The following is a 14,231-nucleotide window of genomic DNA, read 5'->3' as shown; positions in this document are numbered from 1 at the left end:
TGGTCCTGACTGAAGGAATGTGCATGTGTGTCATTTGTGTCCGACTCACTGCAACCCCATGGACTGTAGCCTGCCAGGCTCCTCTGTCCATGGGATTTCCCAGGCAAGAATACTGGAGTGGGTTGCCATTTCCTTCTCCAGGAGATCTTCCCCACCCAGGGATTGAAACTATATCTCTTGCATCTCCTCCATTGCAGGCAGATTCTTTACCGTCTGAGCCACCAGGGAAGCCGGGCTGAAGGACCATCTGCTTCAAATGTGGGCAGCTGTTTAGAGGGTGAGTGCTGCATGTTCTTGTTCCCTATTGTGGACCTCCTTCAGCAGTCTCATACTAGTGTTTCACTATTTTCAGTTTATCTCTCCTTTGTACTTTAAAACACGTTGCTAAGTTTACCTCCTGACAAGACTACAGTCTGCTTACAATCACAACTTGGAATATAAGAGTGATCCCAAAAATCTTCTGGCATGTTTCACCTTTCATTTCATTCATTTTTTTTTTTCGTTTAACTCAAGCATTGAAATGAATGCTGCATGTACAGTGATGAAGAAAACACAGGGTTCTTGACTCTTGGGATTTACCATGTGGTGACAGTGCGGCAGGGTTTGGGGGGAAGATAGTTAATAGATAAGAAAAGAAATATTTTAAAAAATAGAGAATAATTGTGGGTACTATGTTGGTGGATGGCAGGTGAGAGGTAGGAGGGAAACATCTTAAATAGGGTAGTTAGATCTTTGAGACATGAAGACTGAAGAGGAACCAGCCAGGAGAAAAGGTAGGAGGGTGGTCCAGGTAAGTGCACGGCATGTATCAAAGCTTGAGAATACAGAGATTCGCAAGAAACTTGAGGAAGTTTCTGGGTGGAAGTGTTATGGGAAAAGAGAAAAATGGTAGGACATGAAGTTGGAGACATAGAGGGGGCTAGATCAAAGAGGTATTATGGCCACAACTAGGAATTTAGATATAATGGGAAATAATAAGGATTTTAAGTAGGAACATGTGGTTTCATTTATATTTTCAAAAGAATATTCTTGCTGCTTTGTGGAGAACAGATTGAAGGAAGCATCCAAGGTATTTGAGATATTCAAGAGGAGACATTGGGGAGACAATTGGACATGTGTGTTTAGAACCCAAAGGTTAGGTGTAGGCTGTAGTTACAAATTTGTGAGTCATTTCAACCATTCCTAGAGTTCCAACAACAAAGCATAAAAATCTAAAGCCACCATCCTTTTCAGCTAACCTTTCTGTAGTAGTTTATAATTTACATTTGATCATCACAATTCTGAGATGCTTTTTTTCTGACTTTACAGATAAATACCCTGATGCTCAAATAAATTATTTAACTTGCTCAGTGTGTCTTAGTATTAGTCAGGATTGAAGCCTAGACCTTTGATTACAAAGTCTTCAATATCACATCATACTATTGCCTTCCTTTTAAAGGATCTAGAAAGGATAAAAGTAATTGACTAAAACATGAAGAATTCTTAAAAAAAAAAAACAAAACCCTGACAATATATTCCCTATTATGCATATCAAGCTTCCCATGTTCCTATTTACCTGAAACTGTAGTAGTAAAAGTGGGAACGTCAAGGAAAGGGTGGATAAGAGTATTATGAAAAAACAGAAAGGACATAGGGTCTCAGAGAACTAGGGGAAGAAATTGAGCAAGAGATGCAAGAACTACATAAAAAGCAACATTATTAATAGCCACTACTAATATGGGATTTTTTATGTACCAGGTACTGTCACACACACACACACACACACACACACACACACACACATTCCATCTACCTTTTCTATCTTCTCTCAATTATCCTGAGACATGATATTACCCTCATTTGACAGATGAGGAAACTGAAGAACAGACTCAAAGTCATGCAGATATTAAGTGGTGGGGCCGGGATAAATCCTGGCAGTAAGTTTCCAATTCTGTATTTTAGCCACTATGCTATCTATATTGCTTCCATCAAGACATCAACTGTGGAAACCAGTTAGGAATGGAGTTGGAAATGTTCCTTTTAAATTATACCAAGGCAGACAAGAAGAAGTGAGCAGAATATTTGAGTTAGATAAATTGTGTTCAAGGAGAGGATTTAGGCTAGGGGACAAACTATGAGGCGAGGTTTTTGTTTTAGGGAAAAGTGGAATCTGGAAGTTGGAAATGTGATTAAAAATATGTGGTACAGTTTTCTTCTTGGAGAGTATGGGGAGAAAGATTAAGTTGTGAACTGAATCATGGGAAATGTTTGAGTAGTGGCAGAAGACTGAGCAGAAAAATGGGACTATCAACAGGTGTTAGTAAATGATTAAATACAGAAAATGAGAGAGGAAGGAATCAAAGATGAACATGATGTGTTTCTAGTGACTAAGAGGACCATGGAACCATTAAAAGGGGCAAAGGTATTTTTGAAGATATGATGCAGAATATGAAGAGAGATCACTTTCTCTAGAAAATCCAAACGTCCACATCCTGGGAAAAGCATTCAAAGCCTCTTGTCTAACTGAAACCTTCCTAATCAGTATTATTAATCTTGCCTCCTCTCTTGCTACCACTGTGAGAATTTATGATGGCAAGTGACAGACAACCTCTCACTGGTTTAAGCAATGAATACATGTTAAGAATTTATTGACTAACTTAACTGAAATTTCCAGAGTTATCTAGTCCACAACGGCTTCTATGCATCCAATGTGTCTCCAGGCCAAATCTCCGTTTTTGAACCTGCTTTATTCCACGTTGCCTTCTTTCTCAGAATCTGTGAGTAGGAAGATGTGTTCAGGCTTCCATTTCTGCAGACTTAACTCCATTGGAAAAGAGATCACCCTTCTTAGTTAAATCCAAACTAAGGTAGAGGATTAACTCAAATGTATTTTCCTCTGGAGTCCTGCCCCAGCCAAATGGTCTGAGAGTGAAGAAAGGATAGTTCTCCAAAGGAAATGATCAGAATAGGGAATGAATGCTAAACAGGAAACAATGTCTACTAAAATCTTGTCTGCTATATGATGACTCTATCACGCTCTCCCATTCCGGACAGAATCCTCTGGTCTGATCTGAACAGTCCCTCAGTTTCGATGTTTTTTTTCTCTTGAGTACACAGCAAGAATCTTAAGTGTTCACTGAGATGAATGTTACCTTTGAGGGAGGATTTTATAGTCACAACAGTTTTTTTGAAAGAAGAAAAAAATGGCTTCTATTTCAAATTCAAAGAACAATCATTAAAATATGAAAACTACTAGGAATTAGGACTGTAGACTTTTTCCCAATAATTTTTAGCTACTGAAAGCTGCTTTCCCTTGTGGACCAACTGTCTTAACCATCAAGTAATTTCCCCCTAAGATAAGGGGGAAAATATTCACACGTTTTTCTACAAGGGAAGGAAGGTACAAGCTAGGATCCTGGTTTATCTCCCATCTTCCTTAAGGCTAGATAAAAATCTCCAAAGGAGCACGTCCGTTATCTTCTTTGGCCTCGGCCCTCCAGCCAAGGACTCATGTCCGGTCTCCCCAGGCCCACTCTCCAAAAAGAAGCGACTAAAGCAGTGCACTTCCAGGAGAAGAAAGAGGAGGAGTCTGGAGTGCCAGTCACCTTCACAAATGCCCTCTTCCCGTCCCAAGAGACGAAACGCAAGTGATGCCACCGGCTGAGAGGGAAAAGTCTTTTCGCCTGCCCGATTTTTTCCCCCTGGCATTGGCAAAGTGATTTGCTTTTCGAGAAAGACAAGGTCCCTTTTGGCTTCGGGATCCCTCATACAAGAAACTCTCCTCTGTCTTCGCTTCCCGCATCCAGGGTAAAAGCCAAAGCCACCCTGATCTGAACTCCCGGGACCCGCCGCACCCTCCGCAGCTAACCAGGCCCCGCCCCCCGCCCCCTGCTTTCCAGTAACCCGTGCGAGGAAAGGGGCGCCGGGGAGATCTCGGCTTTCCTGCACGCCCAGCGGCAGCCGCGGACCGCGCAGACGCGCAGCCCTAGGGAGCAGGAGTCTCCTCCGGCGCCCGGGATCCCCATCGCAGCTCCGAGCTGCCTAACGGAGCACATCGCATGCGCACCGAGACGCACCGGGGAAAGGGATAGTGAGGGGAGGGACGAACGAAAAGCGCCGGCAGTCGGAGCCCGCAGGGGGTCACTGACTACGCATGCGCCGGGAGGGAGCGCAATCACAGACTAGTCTTGCGGCTACCGGCTTAAAAAAGGAAACCCCCGAGACCGAGAGCGCGAAGGAAATCTGGCCGCCGACGCGTGCGCGCTCCCGGTGAGTGGCGCCCCGCCGGGTGGGCCTGGGGCCTGACGTCCGCCGGCAGGCTGGCCTGAGCGGCGCATGCGTGGTCCCGGTGCCGGTGGAGGAGGGGAAGGGAAGGGAGGGGGAGGAGTTGAGGGCGGCTGTAGCGGTGAAATTTTGGGGGGGTGGGTTGGGGGCGCCACTCAGCCTCAGGGTGCTGCTAAAGCTGGGAGCCGCAGCGCCTTCAGGACGCTGCAAGGCTAGTGGTTCCGAGTCGCCGCAGCTGGACTCCAGGGTGGGGGAGGGAAGAAGCCGGAGCCGCCGCAAGCCACACGGTGAGGGCGCCGGGAAGTGGGGGGAGCAGGAGGGCGGTGTGTGTGGGGCCGGGGGGCGGCGGCCAGGGGAGGGGCGGGCTGGCGCTGAAGCCCAAGTTTTGCTTATCGCTCGAGTGTGTCTTTTCTCGGGAGTTGGGGTGGAGGCCCGCCCCGTCTGAAGGGCCTTTCGGGACAGCTGGGGTTACCTGCGGGGCAGGGGCGGGATTGGGGTGCGCGGCGGGGCCGGGTGGCCGGAGCGCGCCCTTGGGTTGAGGCCGATTCGAGCGGCAGAGCGGCGGGGAGAGCCGAAGAGCCGGTGCGGAGAGGGCTTTCGCTGGGGACCCGCTAGGCCTTGTGACCCACTTTATTCCTGTCACAACTCGGGCACGTTTGGAGCGGCGCCCAATGGGGCGCCGGGACGGCCAGCTCCTCCGGGGAACCCCCGCCCTCCCGGCACCCGGCCCGCGCGCCGCAGCCCGCAGTCCGAGCGGCGGCCGCCGCCGCCCGTGGGCTGGTTCCGTTAGTGGTCGCGGTTCCGGGGCTGGGTCCCCGGGGAACGCGCTACTCCTCGCGTCCGACTGGAGCCGCTGCGCGGGTTCGAACGCTCCCGGGGCGGCGCCTGTCTTCCTTCCTTGAGTCCACTCGCGCCCGCCCGCTCCGGGTCACCACGGCGGCTGATTCTTATGGAAACCTTTCGCCTGCGAAGCTGGACTCTAGCTAGTCCTGGTGTGCTGGCCCCGGGAGTGTAATTTCCGACGCCTAGCGCCGCAGAGCTTACATTCTTGAGTGCGTTTTCGCTGGTGTACAAGTCGTCCTGTTGCTAATAGCAGAATCCTGACAGGTAAAAAAAAACCTCGGCCTCTGACTTGGGGAATGAAAGATCGAATCAGGTGGCAGTTGCTTGCTATTAGAATGCCACGCTATACGACTTGAAGGCTTTCTAACCTTAGAAAAGCAACAACAGTGTTTTCTTTTACAGTGAAAGAAAAGCACTAGAAGGAACTTTTAGTCATTGTTGATTTGGCCGTTACGCTGATGCCCCAATCAAAAAAAGGTAATTTCACTTGAAGTCTGCATTCTAATTTGTACCTTCATTTTAAGTGATAAAATTGGGCGACTTTTTCCTCTACCTGGTTGGAAAATAAACGTTCTACAAAGGATGTAATTTAAATAATGAGTTGTTTTGTCTGCTTTTAGATCTGGGGGGAGAAACTTAACTCAGATGTTAAGTAGTTAACTGTATAGAATGTCATTAAAGTTTAGCCTGAAGAAGATAGATGAAAGTTGTGGTAGTCATAATCAGCTGTGAAAAAGATTGAGGAAGCTTTGTGTGTAATGACATGGAAAGATCTCCAAAGTATGTTATAAAGTGAAAAAAACAAGATATAGGACAGCGTGAATAATGTGCTACTTTGTGTGATAACGAGGCACCCATGGAATAGGAATATAAATTTGTGTTTGTTTTTATAAGTATAAAGAAACTGGCGGGGCAGGATAGTGGAGAATTGATAATGGTTGGGTAGAGGGAGGAGTTGGAGAAGGAAATGGCAACCCACTCCAGTATTCTTGCCTGGAGAATCCCAGGGACCGGGGAGCCTGGTGGGCTGCCGTCTATGGGGTCGCACAGAGTCGGACACGACTGAAGCGACTTAGCAGCAGCAGCAGTAGCAGCAGCAGCAGCAGCAGAGGGAGGAGTAACCTGATGAGGGGATGGTGGGAAATGACACGTACACTGTATGCCTTTATATTTTAAAGTATTTGTGACTATATTAATTCGTAAACTAGATTAAACAAAAATCCTTCTCTCCAAAATAATTTGCTCAAAATAATTTCTTTCTTTCCTAATTTGTAGTAATTTTGGCCATTTTTAATATGGTTTCTCTTAGTGTTTTTTGTTTTTTTTTTAAGGGGACACGACCTAAACTTGACAGAAAGTTTTAAGTATGGCTGTCTAGGCTCCAAAGTGTTACAAATTTAACTTTTAAAAATGTTTAGTCATATTTTGCTAAAATATATGACATTATTTACATTTGACATTTTGGCTTATGCTGTGTTCAGAGCATAGTTTTTCCTGCTGCTTTTTTTCCCCCAGAAATCCTAGTTGTATACAATTTTACTTTTAGTCTTTTTAACCCCAAAGTTGTGATGACAAATAGTTGGAGAATATGAACTCTCCATTAAAATGACAATGGAATTGATTGTCTAGATAGTTTGCTTTTCAGATGGGGAAATACTTTCTCAAGGCAGTCAGACGTGAACTGCATGTAAATTTATATGTGTGTGCGTTTAGAGAGAGATCCTGTATATAGATACAGTACTTACAGAGAATTAAAATTGAGAGTCAATGTTCTGTTGGTGCAAACGCTGAAATTTTTTTACGACTTAATGGATTGCTGAAAACAGTATGTAATTTCAGGGGGGAGGGTACTCAAAATTCCTCTGGTGGCTAATATCATATAATCAGAGTAGTGAATGTTGAGTAGTGGGAGACAGTTGCTATGGGCATTTTTGTTGTGTAGCATTCCTTTTTATTTTGGAGGATAGGATAATTTTATTTCTCTTTGATCTGTAGGTCTCTGGTAGTCAAATTTCTGCAAATGGCATTTAATTTTCATTTGAATTCCATATAGATCTGTTCATTCTTTTTGAAAAACATTGTCAGTGTTCAGGAAAAATTTAAACATTGCAACGTATTTATAATAGGTGAAAGCGCTTTTTATATACTTCACTTCCATCTCATCTCTCCCCAGAGATAACTACTGTTACATTGTTATATAACCTTTGAGTTCTTTTTCTGTGTATTTACATTTACTTTTAATCTCAAAAATTAAGTTATCTTGATTGTCTGCTTTGTTAGTTTGTCTCTACTGTGAGCTCTGTTACTACTCTACAGGACAGGGAAATGACCTGGATTGGACATGTCAGAAAGTTAAGCAACTGAGCCTCTCGTGGTCCTCTGACTTGAACCTAAGCATGCTTTGTCTTTAAATGAGAGACATTGATTTACTTGGAAGGAATCCAGCTGGGGAAACAAGAGAAGAAGCTTTTTGGTCTGGTTTTTGGTTTAATGACAGCAGACAAGTTGTATACATACTTCTCAGAACATTACCTTTCTAATAGTTCCAGAGGTGTTTTTTGGTTGTTGTTTTGTTTTATTTTGTTTTTAAACTGAGCTGAGAATAATTACTAAGACTTCATTCTTTTTAGGTGATAGAGTTGGCTATTAGTCAAGACTCTCTACTAACCTGTGAGATACATAGAGGATGCAGTACAGTTGACCCTTCCCTGAAGAGTTGGACATGACTGAGTACACTGCTGCTGCTGCTGCTAAGTCACTTCAGTTGTGTCCAACTCTGTGCGACCCCATAGACGGCAGCCCACCAGGCTCCCCCGTCCCTGGGATTCTCCAGGCAAGAACACCGGAGTGGGTTGTCATTTCCTTCTCCAATGCATGAAAGTGAAAGGTGAAAGTGAAGTTGCTCAGTCGTGTCTGACTCTTAGCGACCCCATGGACTGCAGCCCACCAGGCTCCTCCATCCGTGGGATTTTCCAAGCAAGAGTACTGGAGTGGGGTGCCATTGCCTTCTCCGGACTGAATACACACACACCCTTAAAAGAGCATGTGTGTAATGATTGTAACCCAAGTTAGGAAATGATAGATTCTGGAAGAAAAACATACCTAAGGTTGTAAGACTGTTTCCAGCTTTTTATTTTTGTGGGCATGGAGTTTGAATGAAGAGTAGAGATTTTTCATGACATTTAAAATAGGAAAGGATAAAGCAAATTTAGCTTGTCTTAGCTCTTACGGGGTAAGAAAGTAAGGAGTTAAGTTGTGTCCTCATAGCAGGCACTAACTGCTGGCTTATTTTTGTTTTTTTACTCTCTCCCACCAGAACCATTTGATGTTTTACTTGATAATTATAGCCTCTCTTAGATTTCAGGATTTGGAGAATAGGAGATTTAAGTCTGCTGGTTAACTGTTGTCTGCCATCTAATGTTTCAGGCAATGTTAGTATTAAAAGTAAATTGTTTTTTCCTATCATTTTTTTCCTCAAAGCACATATTTAATGTACTCGCTCCCCCATATTTTTACTTCTTGTGCTGTGTCAAATAAAATACTTATTTTCTGAAATATTTTAAACTGTGAAGGCAAACAGCATTATGGTGAAAAATCTGTCAAAGTTCCTCATTACAGCAAAATTACCTTCTATTGTTTGTATTTCTTTCCAGTTCTTTGCAGATGCATGAAGTTAAAAAAAAAAAAAAGAAACTTTCATAGTTTCTTGCAGGCATTGTCCCAGTATTGTACTTTATATTTTATCCTTTTCTGAGTCTAAAATTTTAGGTGGCATTGAATGAATTATAGAAAACTTTTTAGTGTCAGAACAATTTAATCTTACTAATTGACTGTAGTTGTTAAAATGGCATTTATATTTATAGATTACTTTACAACCATCTGTTAGTCATTTTTATAGCTCTGTTGGGTGTAACTTCTGTGAATTAGGTGGGTAAGAGATTCCTGTTTTTCTCTATGCTTTTGATTATATGAATATTAGATTACCTAAGCTCATCCTTGTAAGTATAATCTCATCTTTGAGTTATTACTTGTTTTAAGTGTGTATTTCACAAAGATGTAATTCTACTTACTATTTTAAGTGTTAGAAGTTTACAGAAAAATCACTTTTAAAAAATAAATTTTTATGTATTATTTTTAACCTTTATAAGATACTGTTTAGAATGTGATTTACATTTTATTTCTCAGAAATATTTCTGAAAAACAGAGTAGGTATCTATGAAGCAGTTTGAACACACTCCATTAAAATTTAAGCTATAATATTTTTTACAGAGAGTTTGTTTGATTGCTTCAAAACTTCCTTAAAAGGAAAATCCTAATACTAAGAAAGAATACTTTCACCCAAAGAACTTACATTACCTTTCTGTAGGATTTCTGTGACATTTTATACAACTCTTAGGTATCTGTATCCTCTAGATTAAGTCAGGGAGAAAAACTGCTTAACCTATTTTCAATAGAAAATAGATATAATACTAAAGCCCAGTACAGTAGTTTCAATGTGTCTTCTGTTGTCATTTTTTGGAAGTTACATGTTTTCTCAGGTTTCTGTGACTATTTTGATAGCAACTGTTTTTTACTTTTTTCTTTTTTGTCACAAAAATAGGAAGATTTTAGGTGTTTATTTCTTCTGTTCATTTATTTTCAGTGACATGATCAGATCATTAAAATATCTGGTTTTATGTTGAATAAAGATTATTATTATTTATTGCCTGAAATTTAATAACAGCAAACTATTTTAACAAGATCTTAATTACTTACGTCTGTAGCTTGGTGTAGTGATTAAGAGTGCAGGGCTCTACAGCTAGCCTGCTTGGCATTCACATCCTGGCTTTATTACTAGTGATTGGACAAATGTTACCTCAATTTCTCATCTATGAAATGACAATAATGCTAGTTCATAATATTATGTGAGGATTAAACAGTACATACTAATTACTTAGAACAATGAGTATCATATAGTTAATTGTTCAATAAAAAATGTTAGCTGTTATTATTTCTGTTGTTTTGCTACTTTCATAGTGTGTACCAAACATGGCTCTTGTTTTTTGGGAGGAGAATCCTAATTTCCGTAAGTTGCTTAGAATTTTGTTTCTAGGTAGAGAATTTGAGAGTGTGTGTGTTAAGTCACTTCAGTCGTATCCGTTTCCTTGCGACCCCATGGACTGTAGCCTGCCAGACTCCTCTGTTCATGGGATTCTCCAGGCAAGAATATGGGAGTGGGTTGCCATTTCCTTCTCCAGAATTTGAGAGTACTTGACCTTTTTATGTAACTTAGAACAATGAAATGTTATTAGAAAATGTTGCCAAGATGCTTGGTATTGCATATTTCTCTGAAATCCCTTTGCCAAGTAGAGTTTTGAAAGACTGGTGATTTGTTTTTCCTATGTTGAAACCTAAATTTTAGTTGAAATAATATTAGAGGTTACTTTGGAAAAAACCCACAAATTAAAATGCAAAATGTTAGAACTCCGATTATATTTTATAACTTATATAGTTCTATAGAAATTTCATAGATTTTTATTAGATGCAGGAAGAGAAATGAGTAACATTAATTAATGGAAAAAGCTGTTTTCTTACTTGATAATTTTTGTCTCCATCAGAAGTGGTTGATGATATACTGTATTTTTCATTATAAAGGTGCCTGTTTCACGTAGAGTTTGTGTGAGACAAATTTATATTGTTTAGCCTCTTTTTGACTTGATCACATTATTATATATTTTTTTTGAGTCTTTTACTTGTCAGAGATGATCATTAAGATTTTTGGTTGTTTTTTTTTGCTTTGAAAATAGTTTTGTGGTTTTTATAAAAATGAATCTTGTTTCTTGGAAAAGAGTTGAAGTATTAAAAACTACAAAGAAAATCTGTGATTAAAAAAAATTACCCAAAATCCCAGGGATGAAGCTCTCTGTTAATACTTTTTTTTCAGCATTTTCTAGGGTAGTTGGGGTGTGTTTGTGTGTATACATGTATGTGTTAAAATTTTATGGCAAGTGGAATAAAATGCAGTTTTATAAACTACTTTTTTCCTCTCATCATGTTTTCTGAATATCTTTAGTTGTAAAGTTATATTTCATTATTTTTTATCTTTGTTGTTGTGTAGTCACTGAATTGTGTTTTCTCCCGCACCCCCATGGACTGTAGCTGCCAGGCTCCTCTGTCCATGGGATTTCCCAGGCAAGAGTACTAGAATGGATTGCCATTTCTTTCTCCAAGAGATCTTCCTGATCCAGGGATCAAACCCAAAGTCTCCTGTGTTGCAGGCAGATTCTTTTACCACTGAGCCACCAGGGAAGGCCTTTTTTTTTTTTTTTATTTAGTTTTAGTTTTTTACTTGTTTTCAGTTGACCTTTGAGCAACGTGGCAGTTAGGGGCGCTAACTCTCTGCTTGATTGGAAAAGTAAAAAATCCACGTATAACTTATAGTTGGCCCTTTTTGTGGTTCCTCAGTATCCAGTGTTCCCCATTCTTTGATTCAAGCAATCACAGTTCATGTGGTACTCAAGTATTTATTTACTGTTCGGAAAAAATCTGGGCACAGGTGGACCTAGGGAGTTTAAACCTGTGTTAATCAGGGGTCTATTATAGTTACATTTTTGCTAATAATAGCTGAGTTTGACTTCTCTTTGAATCATCTGTTTTGCATTCCTTTTTATCACTCCTGTTTTGCTCTTTTTTGTGTGTTAGTCTAATTTTTCCCCATTTTCCCTGTTAATTCGTTAGTTATACTTTCATTATACCATTAAGGGTTATTCTTGAGGTTGCATACAATAAGCATACTTGACTTACAATGCAAATTATTTATAATACAGATAGTTCAAATTATTACTTTTACCGTTCTCCAATAATGACTGTTTCTTACGCATTAACTCATATGCCAACCTTTTTGCATTATTACCATTCTGCATTTATTTATACTTTTAAACGCCAGAGAACAGTATGCTTTTGGACAATTTTTGTTCATATTTACCCTTTCCAGGGTTCTCCTTTCTTACATTTTCTGTGTTTCTGTCTGGGTTCTTTTTCCTTCTGTCTGAATAGCTTCCTTTAGTAGTATGTGTTTTAATACTGGTCTACCTGCTGACAGTGAATTTTTCCTTTTTTGTTTGTTGAAAACATCTTAATTTCACCTTTTTAAAATAATATTTTCACAGGGTATAGAACGCTACATTGATAGTTATTTTATTGTCTTCTTTCTGTTTAAGTCTTATTGAAGGTAATGTATCAGTGTATGTCTTGCTAATAATAATGTCTTCTATTTTTCTCAAAGGACTTCTCAGAATACTTTTTCTTCTCTTATTTTTTTAGCAATTTGATTGTGACGTGTTGAGGTGTGGTTTTCTTTGTATTTTGCTTAATATTCCTAGAGCTTTTTTGAATATGTAGCTTGGTGCCCTTTAGTTTTGGAAAGTTCTCTGTCATTACATCTTCAATTATTGCTTCTGCCTGTCTCATCCTTTATGGATTCTAATTTAAACATTTATTACACTCTATCTTCATGTTTCAAATGTCTCTTAAAAATTTTTTTTCTCTCCATACTTCAATTGGATATCTTATAATGAACTATCTTATAGTACACCAAAAACTACCTTATTTTTCTCCAAGTGAAAATGTTGTATTAATTTTACATTATAACTTTGAGTTTTAAAACATTCATTGATCCTGTTTTATAGATTTTTAATAAACTCCAGTTCTCTTGAACATACTGATTTTAATTGTGTACATACTTGTCTATTAAATAATTTCAGTATCTGCATCTTTCATTCATCTACATACATTGTTTTCCTGTTGATTGTTTTTCAGGTGGTTGTGGGATTCTTTCTCTCTGTACGTTGACAGGTGTTTCAAAGAACTTGCCCATTTCGTCTAAGTTGTTGAATTAGTAAAGTTGTTTATATCTTAAATAAGTGAAGTAAGTGAAGTTGCTCAGTCGTGTCCGACTTTTTGCGACCCCATGGACTGTAGCCTGCCATGCTCCTCCGTCCATGGGATTTTCCAGGCAAGAGTACTGGAGTGGATTGTCCTTTAAATAGCTGTAGAATATATTGTGAGTGTAATATCAGTATAATCTACAGAGATTTGATATCATTTCTGATGTTGATAATTTGTGTCTTCTGTCTTTTTTCCCTGATCAGTCTGGCTTGAGATTCATTAACTTTTATTAAGATCTTGAAGAACCAGCGTTTGGTTTAACTGATTTCCTCTAGTTCTCCTGTTTTTTGTTTCCTTATTCCTTCTCTGATCTTAATTCCTTTCTTTAACTTACTTTGAGCTTAGTTTGTTTTCTTTTTCTAGTTTCTTAAGATAGAAGCTGAGGTCATTAATTTGTGATCTTTTCCCCCTAATATATATGTGGTATAAATTTCCCTTAAATATTGCTTACCAGTTTTAATATATTTATATATATTTTATTTTCATTCAGTTCAGAATATTTTTTAATTTACTTTTTGATGTCTTCTTTGGCCGGTAGATTATTTATATTATTTAGTCTCCAAAAATTTGAGGGTTTTCCAGAGATCTGTTATTTTTAAGTTTATTGTGATGAAAGAATATACGTTTATAACTTGGATCTTTTTAAATTTGTTGAGATTTGTTTTATGGCCCAGGATATGATCTTAGTAAATGCTCCATGTGTGCTTGAAAATAATTTGTATTCTGTTGTTGGGTGGAGTGTTCTATAAATATCAATTAGGTCAAGTTGGTTGATTATTTTTGTTTATGTCCTGTAATTTTTGATTGAATGCCAGACATTGTGAATTAAAAAACAAAATAAAGCAAGCATTACCAAGTATGTTCTGCCAGAGGGTGTTTACTTTTTCTTTCAGGCAGATAGAATAGGGAGCCAGTCACTTTAATTTATGTGAAGGCTGGGTTGCTATTTGAGTAGTTTGGTGATACTCTTCTTTATGTTATTTATAGGGTGTGGTTTTCTAAGACTTTCATTTCAAAGCCTGGTAGTCTTTATCCCCTTGGTAGTGCCAAACATGGGAAATTTCACTTTGCTTCTCAAGTTTTTCAGTTATTATTTAGCTTTTTAACCCTGCATTGTTTAAAATTAAACAAATATCCTTGAGTTTGAGGTCCCTGCAAGTTTCCCATTTTTGTTACTTCAGCCTTGTGTGAACACCAAA

At 39.5% G+C, this 14,231-nt stretch overlaps 1 protein-coding gene across 6 annotated transcripts in view; it reads left to right on the top strand.

The window, feature by feature from the left end:
• The first annotated feature begins 3,956 nt into the window (after positions 1-3,956).
• Positions 3,957-14,231, top strand: part of CLOCK (clock circadian regulator) — a 111,340-nt gene continuing 101,065 nt past the window's right edge. For 2 of the 6 annotated variants that reach the window (XM_027544527.1, XM_027544530.1), the window contains exons 1-2: positions 3,957-4,248; positions 5,509-5,583. The gene's annotated coding sequence lies outside the window, so the exon portion shown is untranslated. Of the gene's footprint in view, positions 4,249-4,363; positions 4,551-5,038; positions 5,371-5,508; positions 5,584-14,231 lie in introns of those variants that run through there. The other 4 variants (XM_027544531.1, XM_027544529.1, XM_027544532.1 and 1 more) reach the window with 3 other exon arrangements.

This window comes from Bos indicus x Bos taurus, chromosome 6 (assembly GCF_003369695.1).
Source record: "Bos indicus x Bos taurus breed Angus x Brahman F1 hybrid chromosome 6, Bos_hybrid_MaternalHap_v2.0, whole genome shotgun sequence".
Taxonomy (NCBI): domain Eukaryota; kingdom Metazoa; phylum Chordata; class Mammalia; order Artiodactyla; family Bovidae; genus Bos; species Bos indicus x Bos taurus.
This window is presented reverse-complemented; position numbering and strand designations above follow the sequence as displayed.